Below are 11,869 nucleotides of genomic sequence, written 5' to 3'. Positions count from 1 at the left end.
TTTATTCTACCCTACCTTAACTTCATTCGATTTTTTCTATTTTAATTTCTCATTTTTTCCGACTAGCTCAGGGGTTCTACGGGCTGACTAAAAACCGGCGCGATCACTCAAGTGAGCGCCTCGGTTTTTACTACTGCAGATGCACGGTTTTTTCTACTGCGGATACTTGTGTGGCGTTACCACGTATTGCAAGCATTCACTGGGGTGGGGGAGCTTGGGGTTGCTTGTGTGACGTCACTGGTACCTACTTCGCGCCAATTTTCATTAATGACGCCGCTTTCTTTTCTAACTTTCTTATTTCTTATTCCATTTTCTCCCAGTTTTTTGCTAACTTTGTAATTTTTCTATTCTATCTAGTTTGTTCCTAGTAGTGAATTCTATTTTCCCGCTATTTTTCCGAAATTCATTTCCGTTTTTTCCAACCGTATTCTTGCAAATTTTTTGTTTTAGACGAATGTTTTTTAAACCCCTCACTTATCCAATCCTGATACAAGGAGTACAGATAAGGCGTTTTTTCTCAGGGTAGTTTTGTTTTTTGTTAAAGGTGGCAGAGCTTGCGAACACGCGAAGTATACCAACTATTTAACGGACATATATAACAGTCTACCCGCACTTTTTCGGACTAATTACATCTCTACCCGCACTTTTTCTAAAAATCAACAAAACACTTCAAATAAAATATCACTCTACTAAAAATTCATGTTCAAAATATTTCGACTCAAAAATCTGTTCTCAACTTCCGTTTTCGGGATTTTTGGAGGGAATGTGGGTAACTTTAGGAGGGCGCCAAATTTGTGGGGGATTTCACAAATTAAAGGAAAGGAAGGGGATTTGGAACGTCGAGAAGCGGGTGTAGTCAATGAGGAGGAGGCGATTAGATATAAAATAAAAGGCTTTATTAACCAACTTACAGAAGTTGATAATATCCGGGCAGTGAAGCCAAGATACCCGATAGTTGACGGCGGTGGGGGTCGGCGATGATGCTGGTGAGTGATCCTTTCGGGGGGTGGCGTTCGGGTGGGTTTGTGCTGGTATCGGAGACAGACTGACCAGGCGTGACGGGAGACTAAGACTCAACGTAGACTGACTGTCCGGGGATGGGGTTGGTGGTAATAAGGACTGGGGTGGCTCTCCCCACTCCCAATGCTAGGCCCACAGGGCCGTGTGGTAACGGGGCGCTTGTAACTTCGTTACAACTCACTAAACAATCCATTTATCCCTCAGCACTCTGTACACACATGCACACAACATGAACGCACACATGCAACCCATTATTATTTAGTAATTTATTAAAAGAGTACATATAAATATTAAGCGAAAATTTTCAAATTTTTGTATTTCTTTTTTATTATTTAATTGACTGCTTATTGTTGCAAAAAATGCCAGAGTTATTAGCGATTGCACTATGTGCTGAATTATTAACTTTCAGAAGCGAAGCTTTCTGAAAAAGACATACAGCACGGCTTCTTCCTTGGGGAACCGAACCCGCGCTAGTGTGGCTACCAAGGCTGCAGTATTGGAACATAAGATAATCACGATAACATCTGAGCCATGATGATACCCCACTTGGGGCGTCCCCAGGTGGCGGATAGGGGAATTCTCGTTGGAAACAGAGGGTAGGGCTGAAATAAAACAGGCCCTGCGGACCAAATACACTAAGATCTTCAAGTCAAGGCGTTCACAACCGTGCAGAGGACTGAGTGGTACCAGGGAGTGGTGTGTCAAACGGTGTCTCTAAGATACCAGGTCGCCTCCTATAGTATATATACCTATCCCCCGCATGCAGGGCTCTGTGGGGTTGGACCTTCATTTCCCTAGCTCCTCGTGGGAATAGTATGGCGAGAAATCAAGAAAAAATAAATCGCAGTGTAAGTCATGAGTTGTCTGATGAGGTGCCACTGACTGCGGAGTGAGTACTGAATGAAACCAAAAGGTGCCTTTCATTAATGCGCAAAGTGCTTAATAAGGGAGGGAATAGAGAAGGTGCAGGATTTGACGCAGACGGTGCAGGTTAAGGTTCATAGCGGCATAAAAGGACTCACATACTTTTATGATGAGAGGGAACCCAACCTGACTCCCGTTGAGCCAAGCCGTTCAAAGCCGGGGAGCAAGAAGCCGAGGGTACGAAACGCTGCGGAGATAGCAACCTCGACCTCCAAATTCCGTGCGTGAGCTCGTCCCACGTATGGAAGTCGAGGTCATAGACATCGACACAACTACTGGCGTAGAGGAATTGAAGGAGGATGTTTGAAAACATTTTGGTGACATAGAAATAGGAGAGATGAAGGTGAATTTAATAAAGAGGGCTTTCATGGGACACTTAAAGGCCTACGTGGAGCTTAAAGAAGAGTTGGCAGATCGACTCGCTCGTACAGGACATCTAAAATTCGATTGGATGTCCTACAGAGTTAGAAAGAAGGCGATGGTCACGCGTTGTTTCCGTTGCCAAGGTTTTGGCCACGTAGCAGCAAACTGTGAGGGTCCTTATAGGACCACGGCGTGCCGCACGTGCGGTGCAGAGGGCCACTAGTCTGTGGAGTGTGTGAGCACATCGCAGTGCTTCGTCTGTGCTTCACATGCTGAGAAACCCCAGACTGACAATCGACGGGGGTCAATGCGGTGTTCTTCTTTCAGGGAGGCCACCCTGACATGGAAGCCTCCAGAAGGACAGCTCTGAGAAGTTCAAGTAGACAGAAAAGCGGGACGCCAAGGCACGGCGTATTAGCCTTATCCCTATGTTCCTGAAGTTATGCGAAAGTGGATTCCGGGAACAAGGGTTGGTAGGAAAGAAGTTAGATTTTAGTGGGTAGTTGCCGCTTGCGGTAAGTCCCACTCTCACCTTCGTTCCTTGTGGACTATGCGCCCATGTCTGCATCTCGCGTGCATGTATATTTTGTATACAGGGTGATTTTTTTAACTTGAAACTTTTAAATATCTCGAAAAATAGGCACTCTGTGAAAAAATGTTATGAATCAAAATTTAATCACTCTGAGGTTTACCGCTAAATAGATTGCCGGAAAACCATAATTTTGAAACCACATGTCCTGCCGTATTTCTAAGCTCAAGTCTGCAAGCAATATTGGCAGTTAAGTTTCCACAATGTCTTATATTTTAGACTACTTAAGCTGCCTTCGATAATGCGGGGGCTGATCAGTTTGTTGCCAATTATTCCACGCCATACGTTAAAAGTCCGTGGACGCTGGTGTTCGCCTTCACGAAGCCACTGCGGATTTTCAATACTCCAGTAGTGTATATTGTTTTGATTAACTATTCCATTGTTCGTAAAAGACGACTCGTCAGAGAATAATACATCACAAAAAAAGTTGGGCTTCTGTTGTATTTGTTCACGAGCCCACTGATAAAAAGCTACCTGATTTTGGAAATCAACGCCATGAAGTTCTTGATGTAAAGAGACATGATACGGATAAAATTTATTACGTTTCAAAATTTTCCAAACACTGCTCTCAGACAATCCGGAATCACAAGCAATTTCTCGTGTACTAACGTGAGGATTATTGGTAACTGCAGCTGATACAGCAATTTCATTATTTTCTCAGTGACTGTTGTTGTGCGGGTCTTTTTCTTAGGTTAAACACTTCCATCGGTAGTAAATTTTGTAATAGTACGATAAAATGAAGCACGTGACACAATTCTATTTGGAAAACGCTGAGCGTAGAGATTGACAGCATTATCAAGATTTCTTCCAGCTTCTCCATATACCAGAACCATTTCAATTTTATCTCTTACGATTAGATACTCAATTGTAAAGTAGTATTCGGAATAATCTTAGATCTAACTAAAATGAGTTTTGCCTTAAATGTATTTTTTCTAATTGACTGTATTTAAGGAATGAAAAAAGTAAACACTTTCGTAATGTTACGATAGCATCCGCTGACCTCAATCTACAATAATGCCAGGGTTAAAATTAACGAATATTCAGGAAACACTGTCAATGTAAACGTATTACTTAATAATTACTTCTCAAGAACGGACATAGTTTTTGGTATGTTTTTCAAAATAATAATTACCAAAGAGATCCGAAGCTCTATTGCCCTTATTGTTAACCGACTTCAAAAAGAAGGAGGTTCTACCTATGTTCGTCGCAATGTACTTTTTTCATAAACGAGTTTTCATTACACTCGTTTAACGATTTTGTAGCGATTAGAAAAATTCTTTTTTTCCGTGGCAAGTCATGTCACAATGAAAATGGTGTATTTTTATTTTTAATGTATTGCAGAATCGTAAGCGTGCATTTTCAGTAGCATTAAAATGAAGAAAAATTGAATTTCGTTGATTACAGCGCCAGCTATCGTGAAAAGAGAACAATGTTTTAGACAAATCATACGCATTTTTATCCAAAGAATCCGAATATACAATAAAAAATAGGAGTTCTTATTTAAGATTTCGAACTTGCCCCCACCCCACACCCAGGGTGCGGTGTGGGGGAACCGACTTTATCATCAGTGTATGTACTCCTCAAAGTGATTAAATTTTGATTCACAACATTTTTTCATAGAGTGCCTATTTTGCGAGATATTTGAAAGTTTCAAGTTTAAACAATTACTCTGTATATACGTGATATGTATATATTGGGCTCGTGGTCCACAACAAAATAAGGGTTAATTCTTAAATAAGACCATCACATTTTTGGCGATCCTGCCACGATAGTCCGAGACGATTACGACCAAAATCGGCTATCTTTGGAAAGAATAGTTCAGATTGCGATTCTGCGGCTACGTTCGTCATAAGAGAAACGACCAGTAAGTTTTGTCCATATTTCGCGATTCTGTGTAAATTGCAGGTTAGGTTGTATAATTTCGCTACTGGTTAAAATAATGTATATATATTCATTTGTTTTGAAGGATTAAAGAGAGAATGGTTTCAGTGAATAAGAGCGTGTTTATTTTACTGATGAAGCAATTTGCGAATTCATCTATTATAAATTTTTAATAAGAACAGCATCAACATCTTATTCTTTTTGTGACATTTTAGACGGATGGAAAAATCGCGCATTCAAAATAATAGAATAATCTTCTCTTTTGCGCTGAAATCTGAAAATATTAATTTTTCTCTATTCTATGCTTATTAACGGGCTTAATAAAATCCTTTAGAGGCTCGAATTAATCGAAATAGGTCAACTTTTCCTTCAGACAAGCGTGAACCAATTAAATAAAGAAAATTAGAATCGCGTTGAGGAAATAAAAAGATTAGCTAGAAAAGAGGACCAACTCATGACGGAAGAAGATGAGGCTATAGAGGAAAATTCAGGGACCTCGGTTAGTTCGTTAGAGAGTTTGAACGAAAGCGAACGAAGGAATGTAGGCTCCCGTTATCCAGTAGATCAGCTGTTAGAGGCCCAAAATTCTATACAGGAAGTGTCTTCCCTAGCGGACCAAAGGAACCGAATAGAGCTTGTACAAAGTACCCGTAAACACCCCATTGGGTCCCCATTCGGTTCCTTTTTAAAACACTCGAAAAACAGCAAAATTAACTTTTAAATTGTTGAAATTCGGATTCTACGTTAAAATTCCCTATAGAAGGTCATAGAATAATCACAATGTTTTTTTTCCAACGGTAAAAAGTTTGAAAAAAATATAAGACGTTAAACGCTTGTTGATTGCTACTAACAGGCGATGCGTTTGAAGTATAGCAGTCAACAGGCGTTATACGTCTTATATATTTTTTAACTTTTTACCGTTGCAAACAAAAAATTATTGCGATTATTTCAGGATCTTCTATAGGGAATTTTAACGTAGAATCCGAATTTCAACAATTTAAAAGTTGATTTTGCTGTTTTTTCAAGTTTTTTAAAAAGGAACCGAATGGGAACCCAGTGGGGTCTTTACGGGTACTTTGTAGAGGCCCCATTCGGTTTCTTCGTTCCGACAGGGTTTAAGGAATGCGAGTCCCGAGAATCCAGTAGATCAGGCTGCACAATTTCGAAATGTTACGCAGAGCGTGTCCCCGATGAATTCGAGTCCCCCGAGCCCAGTAGTTCAGGGCGTATATGTTCCAGACTTCACACAGGGCATACCGACAAGGAATCTGGGTCCTTGGAATCCAGTAGATCAGGCCGTACAAACTACTGACGCTAGGCAGCGCGTCCGGATTTCAGATTTTACACCTAGCTGGGAAAATAAACCGAGGAGAATAGAAATCCCACAACAAAGAGTAGACACTCTCGTACCTGCGAAGGAAATCTTTCGCACCGTTAAATTCCATAACGGACGAAATGACATTGGGACACAAGACTTCATAAAAACTATAAAACCCGCACGGTTCCGTTGCTCACAACCGGACCTGCTGCTTGATTTCACATTAACCGAAAAAAGTGTACATCATGCCAAGCGATCAATAGGGCAGATTTCAATCAATGACTATGACGAATTAAACCAGGCACTAGAGGTAAATTTGAGTTCCGGCACATCTATAGAAATGTGTCGCACAAAGATAGACTTTTCTAGGCGGGGTATTGACAGCGTCCAAAATTAGAAGCTCTTGAAACTGAGGTTCGACTTCGAGAAAAATATAAACTTAAAGTCCAGGCCATCCTCCGAGCTCCCCAACATGCAACACTGCCCTTGCAGGTAACCCCTCGATACACGACATCGAACCAACAGTCCAATCTACCTAACCAAAATATGCCCCTTGCACAGGGAATGCAGCTGCAGTGCAATCACTGCAAAAGGCCTGGGCACACTGAAGCTCAGTGCTTTATAAAATCTAGTAAGGGCTCAAATTTCCGAGTATTATCAAATATGGAAAGACCGCCAGAGTATCGAATTAATTTGACTCAAGAGAAATATCATGAAAGTCAGGAAAATGCACCCGAAAATGTAGCAAATCCCCAGACCGAATATCTTGCGTTTCCGGACGACTTCAATCAGTTTTATTACGACCAGGAGGGTTTCAGCGCGATATCCGATTACTCGTCAATACAGGATCCTCAATAAATTTAGTAAAAGAGTCTTTCATTCTGACTGAATTCACCCTACAACCACAAGAAAGAAAGTTCAAAATGGGAAATGAGACCCATCCATCATATTTCCATTTCACTTTAGAATACCTAGGCGTAAATCGCATCTTTAACATAGTTCCGAATAACTTTTCAATGCCTGAAAATGTAATTATGGGACTTATCTTTTTCCAAAAATATAACTACAATCTCTCGAATGATAAATTACTACTTGACGGTTACTCGCACGATCTGATCGATGGCGGTATTTTGATCCAGCCAAATCAGATTAAACTAAGCAAATTACCCGTAACAAAATCACATGGACATGTGGGTTCTCTAGACAACCCACATATTCCTGATTCCATTTTTGGAATTGACAATTATGAAATAACAGTACACATTTCCAACGATTCTTCTGAAGCAAAAATAGTCAGCAACCAGGAATTCCAATACAAATTTCTAAAAATCAAGCGTGAAAAAGAACAAATTCATTAATTTTCGGAAAAAGAATTTGCCTCACGAATGAAAATGTTAACAGAAAATTCGAGACTTAGTCACATTGAACCCGAACTCTGCGAAAACGTTGCTAAAATTGTTCAGTCTTACCATGACATCTTCGCACCGCCAGGCATCCCACTCCCGAGTAGCAATTTAACTGCCCACCGTATTGTTCTGAAAACAGACATAATTATCAATAATAAATCTTATCGGCCGCCCGAGTGCCACAAAAAAGAGATTGAAACCCAAGTAAATAATATGCTAATAAATAAAATAATCAGGCACCCCAAGTCGCCCTATAACCCCCCTATATCGGTAGTGCTCAAAAAGATTGACGCCTCAGAGAAGCGTAAATGGCGAATTGTTGTAGATTTTCGCAAAATTAATTAAATCACTGACCAGGACGCTTATCCTCTTCCTATAATTGACGATATTTTGTACAGCCTCGAGAAAGCAAAATTCTTCTCGGTATTTGATTTCAGTGCCGGTTTTCACCAAATACCCATGGAAGAATCTTCAAAGAAATATGCTGCCTTTTAGACCCCTGAGGTACCCTTCAAGTTCGAACGAATGCCCTTCGCACCCCAAAAACGCTCCCGCAAAGTTCCAGTGAACGATGGACAATAATGAATAATATAATAATAATGAATAATAATGAATGATGGACAATAAACAATTCTCGCTAACAACCGACGCCTCAAACGTTGACCTAGGCGCAATCCTACCACAAGAAGGGCAACCTTGTTGCTACATTTCAACAGTTCGGAATGATCGTGAACAGAATTATACAACGACTCAAAAGGAACTGTTGTCAATAATGTGGGCAGTCAGACGCCTTCGACAATATATACTGGGACGTAAATTTATCATTTTCACCGATCATCAATCCCTCATATGGTTATTCAACGTTAAAGATCCATCCTCCTGATTGATAGTACTCAGCAAGCACTCGACAGATCTGACATCGACTTAGAAGATGAACTGCCCGAAATCGAAATCATCAAAGCAACTGACAGGCGCGATCTTCAAACTCCAAACCCGCAAGAAATTTTGCAGGGTAAGCTCGGAACGTCGGGGAAATTTAGCCCACTAAAACCACTAGCTGATGATTTCGAGCCTGACGAAATATCAACCTTAGAATAAGAACCTGAAAACCCTTCTAGTCCAGACACCGAACAGTTATTCAGGGAATATTACAGGTGGTTCTCGAATCGAACAGAAATACCTGAAACGGAGAAACCTAAGGTTCAAGAAAAACTTTAGAAACGAATATCAAAAGAACGCGTAAATCTAGACCGAAATACAACGAAGCTACCTGAATATAATGAGAAACAGTGGCTGATAATCTTGAATCAACTTGCACGACAGACTATCGATAGAAAAATGATAATGTTACGCCTACATTTCGACGACCCAACAATAACAACTACCGAACGAATCAAGCTCAAAATCCTAATTGCTTTCTTGAGTTATAGATATGCGAACCTAAAAATTCACACATGTTTCAACGGAAGAACAGAACTAACTCGCGAAGAACGCGACCCGATCCTTAGAGAATGTCATGGCTCAATTCGGCGAGAACAAATCGATAGCCCGGGCATGAGAACTAGGGACACGGGTCAATATGAAATTAGAAATGATCGATTATATAACAAAATGTCACACATACCAAATTTAAAAATTACAAAGAGTTAGAAAAAGGGCCGAAGCGATTATTCCCGATACGCCAAAAAATCTCAACGATTAAATCGCGATGGATATTTTTGGACTTTTGTCTGTCACAGCTAAAAAGAACGTGTACATTCTGTCGATTCAAGATATGTGAACAAAATACCTAATTTTAATTCCCTCAAAAAATGCCACATCCGAATCAGTTATTGAAGGGCTCTTCGACTATTATATTTACACTTTTGGTTCCCCAAAGCACATTTTAACAGATCAGGGACAAAATTTTATCTCAGAATTGATTCAAAACTTTGACAGTCTTTTTAGAATTAAACACGTCAAAACCACAACATTCCACGCCCAAAGCAATGGAGCGTTGGAAAGAGCACACGCAAAAGTAAAAGACTTTAGAAAGAAAGGCACGAGAAATACATACGACGAGCTCGCGAAAGAATTGAAAAATCGCAATTAACAACAAACGATAACGAATCCATGCGAACAAATTAAAACTATACTACTCCTAGTTGCAGGTAGCATGAAGATCGTATTTTGGCCGTATGATTCTTCGGAATCCGGGGTGATGTCCAAATTAAGGATCTTGGAGACACTATGATTTTCGCTGAAAATGTCGGTAGAACCAAGCTCTACCATGAGACTTGGAAACTGATCCTGGGAATCGACACGCAAAACTTTGAAATTCAGTTTTCACAAATAAGTGAAACTTTCGCTCAGGCTCTACAACTGTGTGTTCATTGTTCTGCCCAAATCAAATTAAAACTTTTAAAAAATCGTTCAAAGAGCTTAGAAAATTCTAAACTTGTTTTGTCTCAAATAATAGGAGAATCTCGTACCTGCAGAGGATTATTAAACGCAATGGGTTCAATTTCTAAAGCCCTTTTTGGTACTCTCGATAACCATGACTTAAACCTTATTAATCAGGAATTTGACACGTTATTTCGGGATGATAAAGTAATAGCTGAAAAAATCGGAAATCATACTCGAATAATAAAAAATGTATTGAATAGCGCCTCGCATGATTTACAAATTCTACATGACCGATCACAAGAACACATACAAGAAAGGAACAAAATAATAAATGAAACAAATTCCAATAAAAGAAATATCGCAATTTCGAATTTACTTACAGCCACAGAAATTGCAATTGTCGAGTATAGTGAGGAATTAAATTTAATAATAGATGCAATAAATGATGGGAAGCACGGAATTGTTCACCCCCAAATTTTAGCACACGAGATTTTCATAATAGAACTTAAACAACTGGAAGAAGTCAACAATCAAGAATACCCTATGAAACTATCCGTTCAAAATTGCCAATACATAATTGATATATCCGAAATCAAAATTGGAACAATCAATAAACGACTCGTGTATATAGTAAAGGTACCTGTCTTAGAGTACGAGGATTTGCAAACCCTGCACCTAATTCCTATTCCCATCCATGAAGGAAATGGATTCATAGCCCCAGTCCCCTCACACGAGATTATCCTCACAAGCCCTGCAAAAAGCTTATATGCACCCATGGATTTCAATACTTTAAAATATTGTAAAAATATAGACGAATACCGAATTTGTAAGCGAACACAACCAACTTATTTGATCAGCGAGATACATTCATGCGAAATAACCATAATAGAACACCAGAACAAACAAATTTCCGATGAGATATGCCAATTTTCAGTTTTTAGAATTCTTGAGTTAGTATTTATCCCATTAAGGGATCCTAAGCAATATATTGTAATCCCAGAAACACCTACAAAATTAAATGTACTATGCGGCTGAAAGGCACAAACACTTAAACTTAATTCTCCGAGCCGTCTCTTTAGCAATGAATATTGTATAAACAAAACACCGAAATCTATTTTAAAATTACGAAAATTTAGTGTACTTCAAAACGACATCTGCTTAAAAAAAATTTGTCGTATAAACTCAGTGCCGAAGATATTAGTTTACATAGCCCACGATTACCTTTAATTCAAGAATCGCTACACCATGAAAATTTCAAAGAATTGCGACAAAATTAAAACAACATGGAAACCTCATTACAGGCTATAAAATCACATCGTCGAACACGGACCTGCATTGAAACTGGTACGGACGTTCTTATCTAGGATACGTAGCAACGATCGAGGATCGTATACAACAGGCATCTTTGATCTTGGAAAGCGTATCTTACCCAGAAACTTATGTGTTCGATTATTTTGTGTTGTTACAACCGTAAACACGACTCCTACTGTTCATTACACCGCGGTTGCAACGGCACCGACAGTCTCAACTCCTGTAAAAGTGATAGACCTGCCATTCCAGCATCCCCTTAGTTTTCGACAGACATAGCTCTATGCTAGATGTGTATCGATTTACGGAGTTGTACCACTGTGTAACTCATTAAATAAAGTTGCTATATCTACGGATATCTCCCTTAAACAAAGTAAGGGTTAATTCTTAATTACACCCGTCACAGCAGGAGATTAAATTATTTTATTTTTCTCGCCGTTCTCAGTAAATCTTGGCGCTCAGCAATATGAATACTATTGACAAGAGCTCATCGTTTTTATTAGTTTGACACATGAGAACTTCCATGTCAGATCATCTGAAGACTTTCAGCTATCGTTGGTAATTTTTATGAAAATTCTAGTATCCGTTCTCTTAAGCGTGGAAAAAAATACACCGAACACTCGCTTTCAGTCAAGTGTCGGGGGTTGCCCTAAAATGGTCTTGGACTGATTCCGG

At 39.5% G+C, this 11,869-nt stretch overlaps 1 protein-coding gene across 1 annotated transcript in view; it reads right to left on the bottom strand.

Annotated features, from left to right (window-relative positions):
- LOC117178724 (vicilin-like seed storage protein At2g18540) overlaps positions 1 to 11,869 on the bottom strand; it is a 30,782-nt gene that overhangs the window by 1,804 nt on the left and 17,109 nt on the right. The window contains exon 2 of the mRNA XM_033370154.1: positions 7,565 to 7,630. The gene's annotated coding sequence lies outside the window, so the exon portion shown is untranslated. The remainder of the gene's footprint in view (positions 1 to 7,564; positions 7,631 to 11,869) is intronic.

The sequence above is a fragment of the Belonocnema kinseyi genome, chromosome 8 (assembly GCF_010883055.1).
Source record: "Belonocnema kinseyi isolate 2016_QV_RU_SX_M_011 chromosome 8, B_treatae_v1, whole genome shotgun sequence".
Lineage (NCBI taxonomy): Eukaryota > Metazoa > Arthropoda > Insecta > Hymenoptera > Cynipidae > Belonocnema > Belonocnema kinseyi.
This window is presented reverse-complemented; position numbering and strand designations above follow the sequence as displayed.